Source organism: Anneissia japonica, unplaced genomic scaffold (assembly GCF_011630105.1).
Source record: "Anneissia japonica isolate Jap-2015-1 unplaced genomic scaffold, ASM1163010v1 scaffold2167_len242483_cov200, whole genome shotgun sequence".
Classification (NCBI taxonomy): Eukaryota; Metazoa; Echinodermata; class Crinoidea; order Comatulida; family Comatulidae; genus Anneissia; species Anneissia japonica.
Window position 1 is genome coordinate 154,748 of NW_022702691.1, and position 11,125 is coordinate 165,872.

General features: G+C 31.8%; 1 long non-coding RNA gene and 1 other non-coding gene across 2 annotated transcripts; one reads left to right on the forward strand and one right to left on the reverse strand.

The window, feature by feature from the left end:
* Nucleotides 1–1,856: 1,856 nt before the first annotated feature.
* Trnat-agu lies at nt 1,857–1,928 on the reverse strand. The gene has a single exon. It is a non-coding gene; the product is annotated as a tRNA-Thr (tRNA).
* Nucleotides 1,929–4,662: 2,734 nt separating this feature from the next.
* Nucleotides 4,663–9,402, forward strand: LOC117103998. The gene is made up of 5 exons (XR_004444691.1): nt 4,663–4,707; nt 5,972–6,054; nt 6,257–6,292; nt 8,037–8,188; nt 9,062–9,402. It is a non-coding gene; the product is annotated as an uncharacterized LOC117103998 (long non-coding RNA).
* The last annotated feature ends 1,723 nt before the right edge of the window (nt 9,403–11,125 follow it).

Below are 11,125 nucleotides of genomic sequence, written 5' to 3' on the forward strand. Positions count from 1 at the left end.
ATTTTAATGTTATTTTGTGTTTCATAAAACTGCTCTTTAATACATTCAGCAGACGACAGGCAGGCATTATTAGTTAATCAAGTGACCAATTTTAGAATAATTTATTTAATTACTGTATAAATAAGTACTAATATTTGTCTGATATTTAACAATTCTTGCAATCAGTGAACTTTACCTTAAACTTGTTCTGTTAGTCATGTATAAACTTGGATTTGCTCCACTTTTTACTGCTTGCATACACTATTTTCTGTAGAGAAAAGGCAAGATTTAGTCACAATTCAATCACTGCATTTTTTCACAAGACCAAAGAAGACCAGTAAGAAAAGTCAAAATTAACATTTTCCTCAAGTCCAAACTCATCAATAATATAATGAAATATAATATAATCAATAATGATTTAAAATTCAAATGTTATTTATTTATTAAATTAAATTTTGATATGACATAATGGTGTATTTTTATATTAATACAGTAATAAACAAAGTATTAAAACTTGTGATATTTATATATTTTATTATGTAATTTCAATTAGTTATTAAAAAATACTGACCTATAGAATTTTATTATTTTTTTCAGTTTTGTAGAGTAAAGCAAATTAAAAAAATTTACCTACATAATTTTATCTTTTTTTTTCAATTCTAACTATTTTACGGTTTTGCATTGAGTGTGTATTAAACTCAATCTACGGTATAGACATACAGCAAATACAGATTAAGTTCAGTTAAGGTGTGGCTAATTATTTAGCCACTACTGTAGTAAAGGGGACTATGTGGTTACTGGTTTCCATGGCATTCTATTGTATACTGAATTTTAATTAAAAAATATATATTTCAAAAAAAAAATAAATATACTGTATAAATTACTAGGACACACTACTTTAGCTACTGTATCATTGACTTGAGGAATATTTTTCTAAATAGTCGACATGCAGTCAATAGATAGGGATTGTCTCATCACTGTACTAAAGAATATAAAATAATTCAGTAAACTAGAAGAGAAAAAAAATTGTATGTTTTTATCTGTTAAGAATTGACAAAATGTAAAGTACTATATGAATACTCTCAGAAACTATGTTTTGTGTTTCATAAAACTGCTACTATAATAACTTACATTCAGTAGCAAACTAGCTGGCGTTATTACGTTGGAGTAGGCCCATATCGGCCGCTACCTAATAGCGGCCGCCCTTCAGAACGGCCGTCAATGCGTGTATATGTATGGAACGCCGATGACGCATTCACAATTAATAATACAATACCGGCCCGGCAGGTTAAATCGGCCCTCTTTTTCATTTTATATATAGGCCTACACATTATATAAAACTACTTAAAAAATAACTATTTAAAAAAAAAATTGAAGTCACACTAAGAATTGTAAACATCATAAAAATATAATAAAACCATTGCTCCAAACAAAACGTTCGATAGATTGAAGTTCTTCTCCAGTAAGGTATGGTATTCGTTTATTATTATTATTATATATAAAGCTAGTTTGGATTTTATCCATTATATCATAATTTATATATAGGCCATATATATTTAATTATGTATACATATATATATATATATATATATATATATAATTTATATAAGAATATGTTGAAAATTGGTTTCCTCCACTGAAGTATTTCATACATATGATATTCGTTTCTTAATTACTTATACTCAAAATATGTACACGATTCATGCTATCGATTCAATCTTTTGATAGTAATTGTTATTGTCGTGATGGAATAGACAATAACTGGATTTGCGTCAGGAGAAACATGTATAGGTGTAATTTTGCCCTAACTGACATGGAAATGTACCGAATACTCAGTACGGTACATTTGAAAACAACTGCGAAAAAAAATCGCAAGTTGTTCTCGGGTGGGACTCGAACCCACGATCTCCAGATCACTAGCCTGGCATCATACCTCTAGACCACCGAGCTTGCGCCTGATGGCCAGGGTTGAATTCGAGTTCAAGTAAGTAGCGGGTACTGCAGTGTTGATAGTAATTTTTATTGTCGTGATGGAATAGACAATAAATGGATTGCGTCAGGAGAAACATGTATAGGTGTAATTTTGCCCTACCTGACGTGGAAATATACCGAATACTCAGTACATTTGAAAACAACTGCGAAAAAAAATTTATGGTCAAACCAATAGTTTTGAATCATTTGGTATAATCATTCGTCAGAAGTGGTTGGCGCATCGGTTGTGGCTTGGATTCCCAACCTTGAGGTGGGGGTTCGAAACTCTCGCTGTGCAAGTCGCTTGTGTCTTTTGCCATGGTTAATGGTCAAAATTGACAAGATTTTATTTATACGAAGTAACACATGCACTTGGCATCCAATGCCCAGTTTAAGGATGGAAAATATTCTGGTTTGAGGGTAAGTTTATTTGAATGATTTTCTTTTTCTTGTTTTGTGAATACTGTAGTGTGTCCCCTTAATAGGGGTGTTTCCTGTAGCGTTAAAAGATATATTTCCCCTCGTTTCACAGAAATGTGTCCGCTTAATAGGGGTGTCCCCTGAATAGGGGTGTCCAAAAGAAAGGGTTCTATTGTAATTTACATTGCCTAACGTTCAAGAATATCGTACTTAACATATCGACTATTTTAATGCAGATACCTATAAACACATTGTATATAATATTTAAAGTTTATTAATTATACCATGACCTAAATGTCAAATTATATTATGAAATATTTGACGTATTTAATGCCATCTGTGTTCTTAATATCAAACACGCTGTCAATTTGCTGCAGCCTGCCTTAGATTCACAAACAAAGAAATCCGTACAAGTTTATTTTAAGCAATTGTAGTGAGGGTTTTGAGGACACTATAGGAAATATTAGCCGAAGGATCCATTATTTCCTGAAAAAATTGCCCGAAGCCCGCATGGCTGAAGGCAATTTTTAAAGAAAATAATAATTCCTGAGACTTCTATTTCCTATAGTGTACGAATTTGCTTAACTATAATTGCTTTATAAGTCAGTTTTACTTGCCTGGACCGACCATAAAGTCAGTGACTGTATTTTTTCTCGAATGCTTTAAGAAATGTTTACAGTATTTCTTTGACGAATGTATCAAAATAGCATTACAAACAGTTCTTCTAACACAATACAAATTACAATAGTTATTCACCGTCTCCGTACTGTAGACCTAGTTGTTAATAAGTCTTTGTAAATGGTCTTAATTTAACTCATTTGCTTTTATTTTATTCGTTCGTTCGTCCGTTCGTTCGTTCGTGCGTTCGTTCGTTTATTTATTTATTTATTAATTACACTAGCGAAAAATTATTATACTTTAGGTTAGATTTAATGCTTTCAAAAAAATACTATTTACTATAGGAACACAGCCCGGCTTGAGATAAGCCACCTATTTTAGACTGGCAGGTGGATAAACCCGGTGAGTTGAGCCGGGTTTACCCCCTTAGCCTAAGTTCAGAACTTAATCACTAATCAGAGTCCGGTCATACGATTGTGCTTTTGTGTCTGTAATTTTATTGTTTTGATTTATTTATGCCTACTTGTTTGTATCTTATGGATAATGGGAACGATTTCAACCTCCGCAAAAGGAGATTATGTATTCCCAGATGTAACGATGGCAGTAGTTTTAGATCCAGCCGTACGCGGCGCCCCATTGTTTGTATTTCCACTATGCATTTCGGTTGTACAGTTTTTTTTTTTTTTTTTTTTTTTTTTTTTTTTTTTTTTTTTTTTTTTTTTTTTTTTTTTTTTTGCTGTGGAGAACTCTATCTTGTGTTTCTACTCTTTGACGATACGAAGATGAATAAATTGATTCTGGTTAGTGCAGTTTATTAGAGGCTATTAGTTAGGCCTTACCTCCTGGTAGACATTTATTTAATAGATTAAAGTGTATTGTAATCATTATTATGAATTATTTCAGAGTTGCCTTATATTAAGTTCTTTTATAAGTCAATCACTTTGTTATTAGCCTTTCAGGTGTTGCCTAAGACGGTCTCATTCGTATTAATCAGCGCCGTAAAGCGAGATTTGTTAGGTTCGCTGTATAGCTTGGCCTAACAATGAAATAGTCCATTGCTTTGTACTTTAATAAAATCACCCCAGCTTTAAATTTTTTTTCCACACGGGACGCAAAAAAATCGGAGGCACTATATCGATTAGTGATCAGTCGGGAATAGGAAAGTTCAGTGCAAATAAAAGTGATGACGTCACCACTGACTTATAATACCAATTTTAAATGTCATACAATGTTATTAAAAAATTGGACATATTTAATGCTATCTGTGTTCGTAGGTTTATATTCACATATATAGATGAAAATAGAAGTACATTTATAGTGATAATAAAATTAAATTACTCGCCTACGTACTGCTTTTATTGGAGAAATACCTAAAACTGATCATAATAAAAATGTATTATCCATATGCAAATGTTTGAAACATTGTACTATATAGTTTACAATTTTATGAAATACTTGCTCAATTGAGCACTGACAATGTCAAACTATCTTCTTAAAAATGGGACGTATTTATTGCCATCTGAGTTCGTAGTAAAAGTAATTTTATAGTGATAATAAAATTAAATTACTCGCCTACGTATTGCTTTTATTGGTGAAATACCTAATAAACATGTATTATCCATATGCAAATGTTAGAAAAATTTTCCTATATAGTTTACAATTTTATGAAATACTTGTTCATTTGAGCACTGACTCTACACCAATCATGTCAAGTACACGGTAAGTAACATTTCGTTTCAGTAGTAAATCATACTACTGAGTTCTATTTCATTTAGAAAAATTATTTTATTCGTTAAATAATTTTATAAAAGATAAATAGCATAATAAAAGTTGCAACATGGTTATTGTGTAATTTATATATGCTTTGAGACTTATTTCTTTTCGTCGAGTTTCAGTCTACATTAACTCAATATATGCTGGTTTATCCGTCATCGGCCCGCCTTTCAGTCGTACAGTACGTCGTTGACTCGTAGCAGCCCTATGCATTGCTTGTGCTCTGCGCCTTTAGCAACATTAGTGGAGATGTGCGCGTTATAAGTCATTATTATTATTGCTGCTGCTGCTGCTGCTGTTAGTATTAGTGTATAGAATAGATCTCGTGGGGGCTAGATCGTCACTGACCAGGCCTAACTAATTATAAGCTACTAGGCGAGGGTATGCATGAGCAATAGACAGACGCTCCCGCTGGGGGCCTATTTTCCTTGTGATGTCTGTGATTCTTGTTTGTTTTCTACTGTTGTTCTTTTTTAGACACTGCGCCTTTAGCACCAGTTTTGGTGGTGATGTTTGCTCTTTACAAATCGTTATTATTATATTATTAGTAGTAGTAGTAGAGTAGTAGTAGCAGCAGTGGAGGTGGTGGTAGCAACGGTATATAGTAGAAGAAAGAAAATCGTAGGCGCATAATAGAAATCAAAATAAAATCATCCGTAAAATGTAGAAACAGTTCTATAGAAATAATAATGATATAAGTAGACCTACAACAATTGATAAAATATTTGAGTCTTACCTAAAAAGAGTTTGGCAAACAAGGAGTAAAATTATGAATGAATATAACGTAAATAACAGGTAAACAATGTGTAAAAAACGCTGTTTCAATTATTTTAACCCATTATAACTCTCTTTTGTAAACAATTTTAACAGCCAGTTTTAACAAGCTTTAAAATGTTTTTATTTTAAGTTATTTTAAAGTCGTTTTTTACACAATGTTTTTCATATACTATCAATATATAATTGTTTTTATATTTGTTGTATGGTGTTGTATTGTCTATTTTGTCATCTTTGTGAACGCACCGTCATCGTGTGCCACTGTTGTAAAAGTAAAGATTCAAGTATAGATTATTATCTGTAGGCCTACAAACTGCCACGGACAATGAGCAGTCGGCGTCGCGTCGGCTAGTTCTTACATGGAGCGGGAGTTGATTCGTCGTGCGACGGTCGTACGGCAAAATACAATTGATTACAATGAGTATTTTTATTTTAGTACCCTGCAAGTGTTGGCTGTATTCCTGATAGTGTGTGTTCTGGCTGAATGTGTCTTTGCTGACGCTTTACCTGATGAAAATGGTACGTTTCACCAGCACATGTCAAGATGCGATAGTTTAGAAATATTTAATATAATTTATTATCAGCTAAATTGGAATTTTGTTTGCAATTAATATTTTCAAATATAAATATAACCTGCTCTTATATATTCACAAACACACATATAGACCTTTTAACTCTACATCAAACGTTGTTTTCTATCTTTTTCAATTTCGTCTTGAAGAGCTTGTAGAGAAAAGTAGAATTCGCCGAGACCCAGGTGAGTTGTCCAGGAAATTTTAGTTGGTTGCTTATTTGCTTTTTTTTTTTTTTTTTTTTTTTTTTTTTTTTTTTTTTTAATAAAAATGATTTTTTTTTTTTGCTATATTAAAAAAAATCGGAACTGGTATATATTTTATAATTGACATCACTGAATATAAAATTATGTGTCATTTTGTTTCTTTTATGCGCAAGGGGGTACCCACCAATTTCAAATGTCCGCTATTTTCAAGCATTTTATTACCAATAATTGTACGTTTATGATATTAAAAAGATGCTAATGTATAAAATATTCTTTCATATTATAAGTGCCAATGAAAATAAAAATAATATTTCACTTTAAAATTGAAATTCCAAATGACCGCTATTTTAAATATTTCAGCTATTTTTAACATATTTAATATACAAAATTAATGATTTAATTAGTCCCATAAAATCTAGCTCTTGAAATAGAATAAATTAATTATATAATTATAATAATCAAAATACACAGAGGTGGGGCTGGTGCAATTACACCTTAGTTGATATGCAAATTAGATCTAATATGCAAATTAGATCTAATTTGCAATTAGGGATATGCATGCAGCATATCTCGGCAACCACTAACCGTACAGACTTGCTTTCTTTTTTTTTTTAAATTGTAGAACATATACATTTCTATTTACTTTAATGTAACATTTTCTCCAAGAATGACGGGAAATGTAATATTTCACCTATGACCTTATTTTTTGGAAGATTTCCTTATTTTTGTGCCTGTTTGTAGAGACTCGTTTTGGTCTCAAATTATTCAGACATATGTTCCTATCTGACCTTTTAGCATGACATTTTGAGGAGAATTCACTTAAAACCATGTTTCTTAACTTTGGTTTTACAAGATCTTAAAGTAGACATCATTGTGTTTCTGTCTACTACATTGACAAGTCTTTTAGAATATTACATTCATAGATATGGAGTCCGGTGAAACTAAACTACTTAGGGTATTACTTGGATTTCCATAATTTTCATCCCATCAGCCTTAAACGCTCTATTAATGCCTCCACATTAAACGTATTTGTTCTAACCATTCTGATTTTGATAAGCAAGTGTCTCACATGACAATCATCTTTTTCCCACACACCACACCTCTTTTTCCAAACACATGGTAAGAATTTCGACAGGCGACTCATGTTTTCAGTAAATGCAACATCAAAGGGACCGCTATCTTCACCAAGAGAATGGGGTGGGTATTACATTTAGACAAGGTTGACTGATTTGTTTGTTGCTTGAAGTCAGGTCAATTAATTTTGTCAAAAAAAAAAACAAAAAAAAAAAGAAAGAGAAGTTGAGTCATAGAAAGTACAAACGATATTGAGTTGTAAATTCCTGGTCCAGCCAAAACCGGACCAGCCGGATCGCCTCCGACGCCTTGAAAATTAGGTAGATTTCAACTCTCAAAGTGTAGAGCAAAAATACCTGAAACGCAATGCACATCCCCCATTTTATTGGTTCCGGACCCCATGAGTAGTCGTTACGCTATGTAATTTTTAATTTGCTATTATGAAACATCGATAACCGTTTTATTATTATATCCGAGTGTAAGTAAATGCATGGTTTAAGCTTAAGCCTATAGCTGTCCGGCAATGAGCAGTCGGCGGTACATACTAGATATTTATCTCGTACGTACAAAATAATGACTCGAAATATATGTTTATGTTGATAGCAATACGCATCCGAAGCATCACACCTGAAGATTTTTTTTTTTATAGCTGTATATATATGTACAGGAAGGGGATGTCGTCCAAAACTTAGGCACAGAGTACGTTGGAGGGGGAGGAAGAGGAAATATAGGAGGAAATATTGGAGGAATAAGAAGAATTAGAAGGATGTTCAAAATTGTGCGCTGATCATTTATTATTCGGTTAGTTAAATTTGTATTAATACTAACTGGGAAAGTATCTTAAATCTTTTATATCATCAACAGCAACAACAACAACAACAATAACATCAACAATAACAATAATAATAATAATAATAATAATAATAATAAGAAAAATAATAATAATAATAATAATAATAATAATAATAATAATAATAATAATAAATTATTATTATTATTATTATTATTAAATAGCGCCGTATCCATCAAATAAGATGCCCAGGGCGCTTGATATGTGGACTAAGAACTCGAGTCTACAGTTCCAAGATTTCATTTTGGAAAGGAACGAAACATAAAATAATGAGTACAGTCTAAGTTAAAGCTAAGTTACATATAATGGACCTTTCCGCTAAGCTCCGCCCCTTGGATATTGTTGCTAATGTCCCACAAGACGACAGTGTTAAAACATAGGCGAACACGTGCGTTTGTTGGACAACACGTGTGTTTGTAAGACGCGCGCGTATTCCTAGTGCTGCTCTGATTAGTGAATTGTTAAGTTTGACTGACACTTCGGAGAGGTCTATTGTCTCAAGTCTTTCTATAATAAGTTTGTTTTCGTTCGTTAAATGGTAGGCCAACCCAATGTGTTGTTAAACAAACCAATCAAATGACAAGGTTATGGCGATGTTATATTAAACTAACTAGAATGAAAGGAAAACGCTGACAATTTAATATTCAGTACTGTAAGCACCACTGTAGAAAGATCATTTCTATGGACCACTATGGATCTACAGTGCTTAACTGAATAATTGCATTTTGCGAAGCATAATTATAGGCCTAATAATTAATATATTTCCTAAAGTAATCTAATAAATATTAATGATTTTCGTCCTTTTTTTTTTCTTATTTTAACAGTTGAATAATTAATGTGATTGGCTGAAAGAAAGAAGAACACTACGCATGCTCAACAATCGTTTATCCTGTTTGGTTACTTGTTTCATTATGATTATTAATTAGACCTTACTATTTAATTCATTATTTATTATTATTATAATTATTAAATTAATGGTATTAATTTATTGTATTAGTCAATTACATACGTAATGCATAATAAATTATAGTCTGTATAATTAACATTCCAATAAATACAAATATCAATAGTTTATAACATATCTGATGCTAAATACATAGTACAGTACAGTAATTGATATACAATAGAGGGGTTTTTACCTAATAAAGGCAATTACACGCAATTACTTCGTTTACTAATTATGTGTGTTTTGTTTCAATGTAATATGCATTTATTTAAATTATCTTCATTAATAATATAATTATTTAAACAATCATCTATTTACCAAATTTGATGTACATTTCAATGCGCTTTAGAAGTGGTATTTCCATTACTATTTTGTATAACATATGCAAATAAGATGGAAATTTAAGTAATACCACATGAACAATACCACATGAACAATTCATAATTTTAAATAAAATATAACCACTATCAAGTGGACACCTTCGGGACGGACCAACACAAGTGTCCCCATTACTAGGGTGTCCCATGAATAAGGATAGGCCGGCAGAAATTAGTAAAGATATACTGGGGTGGATGCAAAATTTGGCGGTAGGGGGTGCCTCCAAATATTTAAGGAAATAGTACCTGTAGATGGCCGGAAATGACACTTTTATATAGTAAAATTCATCATCATATTACTATTATATAGTCAAAAGTATCAACGATTTTCGGCAACCACAGAGATCTAGTTATTAGTATGTTTAATATACACATAAAACTTAAAAACATTGTCTTTGATGTATTTACTCTATCTACTTCAAAGCCGTGAAAATAAAATTTAAGAAACACTTGCTTTGATGTATTTAATGTACTCGACCTACCTCAAAGTCGTGTGGCCACATTCAAATAAGCCCCGTCATGGTTGGGGTTGAGGTGAGAAAATTTTGAGGAAATAGTACTGGCCTCAAGATGGCCAGAAATGACACTTTTAAATAGTAAAAACCATCATCACATCACCATTATAATAATATAGACAAAATGAGGCGCCAACAAATTCTCCTGATCTTTTATCAGCTATTTTCGGCAACCATAGAGATCTAATTAGTATGTGTGATGTACGTTACCATAGAAAATAAAACTTGAAAACATAGTCTTTGATGTATTGACTTTAATTACTTCAACACTGCGAGTCCACACGTCTCTCAGCTCCACCACAGTTGAGGCTGAGGTGATAAAAAATCTGGAGAAATTGTACCTCTAGATTGTCGGATATGACACTGTTATATAGTATTCATCATTATCGATCTAATTAATCGCTGTGATGAACCATAGAAAATACTACTCATGTGCCGAAACCCACTCTTATATCTTTGCACGTTTTTTCTCATACTTCTCAAATTATAATAAAAGCACGAGCACTCGAGTCGAGTGTTATAGGTAATTGAGATCTTTCTGGGCAGAGATACAGGTATCTTGCTATAAAATAAAATGTACTCTGGAGATGTGTATAAGAGACAGATTCAGTACTGTAAGCACCACTGTAGAAAGATCATTTCTATGGACCACTATGGATCTACAGTGCTTGACTGAATAATTGCATTTTGCGAAGCATAATTATAGGCCTAATAATTAATATATTTCCTAAAGTAATCTAATAAATATTAATGATTTTCGTCCTTTTTTTTTCTTATTTTAACAGTTGAATAGTTAATGTGATTGGCTGAAAGAAAGAAGAACACTGCGCATGCTCAACAATCGTTTATCCTGTTTGGTTACTTGTTTCATTATGATTATTAATTAGACCTTACTATTTAATTCATTATTCATTATTATTATAATTACTATTGTATTAATTAATTACATACGTAATGCATAATAAATTATAGTCTGTATAATTAACATTCCAATAAATACAAATATCAATAGTTTATAACATATCTGATGCTAAATACATAGTACAGTAC